The sequence below is a fragment of the Olea europaea genome, unplaced genomic scaffold, assembly GCF_002742605.1.
Source record: "Olea europaea var. sylvestris unplaced genomic scaffold, O_europaea_v1 scaffold69, whole genome shotgun sequence".
Classification (NCBI taxonomy): domain Eukaryota; kingdom Viridiplantae; phylum Streptophyta; class Magnoliopsida; order Lamiales; family Oleaceae; genus Olea; species Olea europaea.
In genome coordinates this window covers 418,279-425,189 of record NW_019265290.1, presented here as the reverse complement: position 1 = coordinate 425,189, position 6,911 = coordinate 418,279, and the positions used below count along the sequence as shown (strand labels likewise).

Sequence of the window (6,911 nt, the reverse complement as noted above, 5' to 3'; positions counted from 1 at the left end):
TGAGTTAATTAAATTAATGACTAAATTGACTCATATTACATCTTTTCTAAGAAGATTTGGATCAAGAAAAATGAACTCACAAATCTAGATGATGTTGATAATTGGATGTTCCTCATGTTGCTCTCTACAGTAATAGCATGATGTGAACCTACATAGCAATGACGGCTACGAAATATTGCAACCGAATCCCAAGAACGCCAAAGATTCAAGGTTTTAGATTTAATCTAAAAACTATGAACCAAGCAACTAACAATAATGAATTTGTTCACCTCTTGATCATACAATTATTAAACCTCACCCAAATTTGTGAACGCCACAAGATTGTTAATCTTGATAAATTTGAATTGATCAATTAAGAACAAGAAAGTGGAAGCAAACAAGCCTCTCCATTATTTCTCAATACCAAAAGTCTTAAAATTTCAATGAATGAAATAAGTCATATTTATAACAAGTCCTAAAACCTAATGTTAAAAGGAAAATAAGTGGAAAATATTGTAAAAATGCTAAAATATTAGAGTTCTAAAGCAAATAGGAAACTTTCGAGAAAAACTATAATTCTTGGTCTCAAAATACACCACGCGGCCACTTGGTATATTTCCATGCGGTCAGATGGATCAACCCTCGCTGTCAATCATGTTTTCTGCTTCCTCTTGGGTGACCGCATGAGGCTTAAAGCCTTGCGGTCGCATGGCTTTATGGCATGCCCAATTCCCAACTTCTTGAACTGCATTGCCTCAAGTTATTTCGGCTCTTGGGTTCTTCATCAAACTTGTTCAATTGTATGTTATCCTCAGCATTTTGGTCTCCATACTTCAAGCAAGTGAAAACTCGATTTTTTTGGCTAGAATTAGTCATAAATAGCCTCTTGTTAACATTCGTCAAATTCTTGCTAATTTGCGTCCTATCTCGGGTCATATCAAAGCCCTTGTGCACCTCATTGATTAGGCACTTATGTGTGTATTTGTATTATTCATGATATCTATATATTCATGCATGGACATCCATTCACTACACCAAAAAAAAGTTTTTGCAACGATCAAAAAAATGTTGCAAAAGATCTTTTGCAACGTTTTAGCGTGTTACACAAGTTAATGTTACTGTTGAGGGAAGAGTTTTTGCAAAGTTTGTTAAATGTTGCAAAAGATGGGGAAGAGTTTTTGCAACGTTTGTTAAACGTTGCAAAAGCCTATCTTTTGCAACATTTGTTGGTCAATTTTTTTTTTTTTTTAATTAAGAGTAATTCACATGTATCAACCACAAAACATAATAGAAAATAATTATATCAAATAACTCCAATAATCATTATTAATTGAACTCTAAAATGTAACAATATTCGTATGAAATCCAGATCCAAAATTCTAAAACACCTAAAAATCCAATACATTTTACCCAAAAAAAAAAAAAAAAAAAAACAAAACTATTATTATCGACCTCAATTTTCTTCTCAGCAATCTTCGACATGAGCCTTGCCTTAAATATCGGTCATGGCCTTAAAAAATGAGATAAATATAGATACCAAATTGTAGACATTTGTACCAATTATAATCAAGAAGAAAAGCAAAGAAAAATAATTAAGAATCATTGGCAATACATGAACTTGAAAAAGAAAACTCATAAACCACATCATAGTTGCAAAGATCAAGAGACACTTCCATGCCTGAATTTCCACATCCCACAACTTCAACTCTCTTTCCTCTAAAACTTTCACCGGAATTATTATCATAGGCATGGATGCAAAACCATCAACTACACTTCTTTTGAATAAACCAAGAATAAAGCTTAAACGTTGTTCTTACCATTGATACAAAATTTGACCTTGTTCTTACCATTGAGAATTGAACAAACAAAGGTTAAGTTTAAGTTTTGTGATGTAGAATTTCCACAAAGGTTAAAAACATTAGGGGTCGGCATTCCACTCTTCTACATTATAATGACGGGTGTACATAATAACATGTTGGACACTAAGTTAGGACATACACCAAACTTTTAGCCTTCACCACATTGGCCTGTCTTGAATATGTCGCACCAGGCTTAATAAACTCACCTTGCTCTCATGCACGCCCATGAGGCAAGATCATGGCTGGTTTTACTCCCAATCCCATTTTAAGATTGATAAAGCAACATGATTCACTACTGTCTAGAGCAAATGACTTATCTTTTGAATTAACAAAAAAGAATATTATTACAACACAATATCATCTACATACGACTATATATTATAGGTGTACTAAATTGCTTATATGACCTATTGGTGCACTAAACGAAGCCTTAATGAAATGTGTTATGTGTTGGGTATTCATATACAGTATAAACTTTATAAAGTAATAGGCAGTGAATATAATATTTTATCATATAATAGAAATTATCAATTTATAAAAAATTAATTTTTAGAGGTCATGAAGTATGAAGGTTTCACGAGGCTGAAACTGTGAAACATGCCATCAAAATAATCCATGTATAAAATGTAAACCTACATTATAAAACAGTATCCTGAATAATTAATTCTTGAGCTATTTATCAGTAAGACTACCCATTCTTTCTCCAAGAGTGTTTTGGTGTGACTAATGATATCAGATTGGAAAAGTTAAATAATTTAAACTCATGTAAAGAACGGAATTTTTTTATTTATCTAACGAAATTTATTTTACTTTTGGCCTCAAGAAATAAATATTAAACAGCCAAGAGTCAGCAATTCATTCTTTATGGAGAGAGATATATATGTCAACAATATATATCCTGCTGCTCTTAGAAAGCGAAATTTTAGGTAACTTTTCTGCAAGAAATTTTCCTGACCAAGAAATAATGCCAGAAGGTTGCTTTTTGGAAGCAATCTGGACTCTATGAATGGGGCAACATTTCTAGTATACATGCATCGAAGCAAAAAACTGTGAAATAAAGTAGAGAAGAATATTCAACTATTTACTAAAAAAATTAAAATGGCAAATGTGTTGGAAAAGCTTGAACACCACACAAGGAGAAAAGTTAGAAACATTACGGAAAGAAAACCATCAAGATACATCCCACCAAATACATTCTTACTGGGATATCACTATTTGGCATGCTTATGAGGAAATTGGCATGAACTAAATACCTTGCTGTCTGAAAAAACAAAACAAAAGCAACCAGGAAGCAGGAGAGAGGAGCTATATATTTGATGGAAACAATAGATGAGTCTATGCTTCCATAAACAAAACTGCTTCTGAAGATGTTTACAGAGGAACTCCCAATTCATGCACCAATCAAGGAACTGAGAACAAGGGAGATTGAAGAAAGTGATGTTGCTGCAGATATGTTGCAGCTGATCACACTCACTGCTGGTCCCCTGTCCTTGACATCAACCTGCAAATCACGTATGTTTCAACTTGATTAAGCTAAATTCAATGCATTTATATTGCATCTAAGTTTAGAGAAATTGACAGTTTTCTGACCTCAGACATTCTTTCAACCCATGCCCTTTTGTTATGATTCTCCAACCCCATGATTGTGGTTTCAGGGAACTCCAACTTGTCGTCATTTTTCACTCTTTTCATGACCCTGGTTCGAGTTTTGGTACTGTTTTTGTAAAAGATCATATTCCCGAGTTATGTAACCCCATGAGCCATTATTAACAATATAGGAAAGCATATTGCAATAGCCAGTTTAAATAGAAGAGTTCTGTTCGGTAACTTATGAGAATGCAAAGCTCTATAACAAAAAAAAAAAACAAAAACAAAGAAGTGGCTCCACATACACATTGAAAGAAGGCAATTTGAGATCAATCAACAAGTGTTATATAATTTCAATCAATATACAAAATCAAATTAGATTCATAACACAAGTTGAACACATTCTTAAACATATGGCAGAGTATGTTAATGACAAGTAAGCTTCACATTGCACTGCTCGAATTGGGGAGCTGAAACCAACATTTATTCATAAGTAGACCAAATTGACTTGTAGTTTGTAACATGACAATATGGCTGCATATTTAATGAAACCAACTTCTAACACATCCTCATTAAATATCTAATCCAGTTAATTATGAGTTTATGACCTAATTTTCATACCTCAGTCAGGACATTTTGGAAGAAGTAGAAATGTAAAAATTGTTTACATCACAGCTTCATGGGACAGAGTTGCAGCTCATATCAAAATGACACACTGAGGCAAATTTTTAGCTTAAATTTATCACTAGCAAAAAATTACAATGCCATAACATTCTTCATATTGTAAGAGGAGTGCCACACAGCAAACTAGTGCATTTTTTTCAATAAACATACTTCATACATCTTCTCCTCTATAGTAAACAGACACAAGTACGTACACATTACTTCAGCAAAAAGTAGACCCAGCCTATGAACTAATCACAAATCCAGGTATCAAAATTCAAAAACTAACTACATGATTTATCTAGAGAAAAAGAAAAAATATATAAAAAAAGGAAGTCAAGAAATTACTGAGAAGAATACTAGATTTTCACAGTATATATTTTGTTATAGTCCAATTTGAAGTAAACAAACTGCAATTTAAGCATTACACCAAACAACAACAATATGAATGTTACTTAATTGAATGAAGTTAATAGAAAGCTTCAATTAATAAATAGTTTCATTGATAATCTTTTTTGCATAAGGTAATCTTTTTCTGATTTACAAATTTATGTCAATAAAAACAATTATGATCTTTTTTCTGAAGTAATAGATAATAATCACTTGATGCACATGATTATTATGCTTTCCTTATAATCACAGCATACAAAAAGTTTTGCGGGGCGGGGGGGTATTTTTAGTTAATTTTTCTGTCAGATTTTTTTCCTTTTTCTATTATTTTTCTCTCCCTAAAGATAAGATTCGAAGAGTTGATGCTCAATATCCTAACATTCCAAGGCCCACCAGTATTAGATACCAAAAATTAAAGGCTTAAAAGTCCCAAGGAGATAGAAATGAGCAACAAGCAATTCCCGAACAAAGTAAATAAATATTACCATGCGTTAAATTTATTCCTAATACCCATTAACACGTAAAATTACTTAAATTTCAACATGCATTTCGATATGTACCGATCAGATACAATCCAATATAAAATTGGAAGAATGGTACCCTCGCACACGGGAAACACGAAATGATCTTCAGGCATTCCAATCGTAATACGACTGAATTGCGACCATATTTATGTCAATAAAAATAGTGCGAAGAATTAAAGATGGGGCAAACGAGCAAAATGAATTTAGAAAAAAGATAACCTCACGCAAAAATTTGTGGATAAAATAATCGATTTCTTGAGACAGATTGCAAGAATCTTGAGATAGAAGATGAACTGACCTTATGGCTTGGGTAGGTTGGCCGACGATGAGTAGCGCTTTGACATCTGCCGTGGATGGTGACTGGCTAGAGTAGCTTCAAATTTATAGGGTTGGCATAGACGATTTGAAGGGAACCGGGAAGGAGGCGACCAAGCAAGAGAGAGATGGGGAAATAGAAGGATAGTGTAGGGTTATGTTTTTTCGTTCTCATTTTCAAATTTAAGCCTCCTTATTTTATTTTTTTTATTTATTTATTTCAAAAGCGTTTTCTCAACATTTGCAAGGTCTTAAAGTTATATATTTTACAACGTTTTTTGAACGTTGAAAAAAATAAATTTTTAAGCAATGTTCAACAAACGTTAAATATTGTCAAAACTCAATTAAATTAATTAATTGCAACATTCACTTATTAAAATGTTGCAATAGACCCCTTTAAGAACATTTAACTACCGAATGTTGCTTTTTATATATTGCAAATGATCATTTTTTGTGTAGTGATTCATTGTATATTAGGAATTTATTTTTGCTACATTTTTATTAAAAATTTTGAAAAAGGAAAAATAATTTTTAAAAATTTTTATAGACATGTTATTTTGTTAACAAGTACTAGTAAGGTTCTTGATTGATAAATTAAATTTCAATCAATTTATTTAGAACTGGTGTGAAGTACTTGATATAGGTTATTACATATATCTTATGCACTACACACATTAAACTCTTGTGAATAGGTCTTGATTGCATATTTAAAATTTAGGATGGCTGTCATCTGTGTGGTTTATTGACTTTGAATATGGAATAATATTAAACTAGATTGACCTAAACTCTTATTTATTCCCATAAAAGAAAAAGATGTTAGTGGTTCAAATTTTAAAATATATGAAATAGTGAGATACATCTTATACTCTTCTTTAGAGCCTATTTGACTTGAGCAATTAAGCCTGAGGGGTTTCTCAAAACCTGATGCTATATGGTCATCTGACTTGGAGCAATCGGCCTAAAGTTTATTACAAGGGTCATCTTTATCGCTTAATAGAGAAAATATTGAATATAAGATATAAAAAAGAGAGAGAGAAAATTATATATGTACTTATTGATAGGAGAGAAAGAAAATATATACATTAAAAAATCAATATGAGCTTTTTATTTAAATAGTCCTAGTAGAACTGTTTTGCCTTTATACTTTGATGAAAACATTCATTCACTTGTGTTTTTTGCATATCTTTTCTCATTGATGTAAGATTTTGAGATGTGCTTACCGGAGTTTAGTGGCACTTATCACACATGTGTAGCTTATACAATTCACTCCATTTAGGTTTAAAATAAGTTATGCGGGAGAAGATAACATTTTCATGAACCATACATGTAAAAGTAAGCAAATAACTTTTCAAGATAAAAATTTCTGAAAAAAAAAAATTGGTGTCGAAATTGGAAATTTTTTATTCTCCTATCATATGTTTTTGCATAATTTTTGCATCATTATCTATGTGCATGTTTTTTTACCCATTTCTCTATGTGTTTTACATGATTATTACTCGTCTTTCCTTAGTTATTCGTGACAAAAAGGGAGGAGAGATGTGTATTTATTTTAGAAAGTTGATTATGATTTTGGAGAAGAATTTTAAAAATTTAA

At 31.7% G+C, this 6,911-nt stretch overlaps 1 long non-coding RNA gene across 1 annotated transcript; it reads right to left on the bottom strand.

The window, feature by feature from the left end:
* Positions 1 to 2,908: 2,908 nt before the first annotated feature.
* On the bottom strand, positions 2,909 to 5,457 carry LOC111390579. The gene is made up of 3 exons (XR_002701938.1): positions 5,301 to 5,457; positions 3,429 to 3,552; positions 2,909 to 3,339 (listed from the first exon to the last, which is right to left on the bottom strand). It is a non-coding gene; the product is annotated as an uncharacterized LOC111390579 (long non-coding RNA).
* Between the last annotated feature and the right edge of the window lie 1,454 nt (positions 5,458 to 6,911).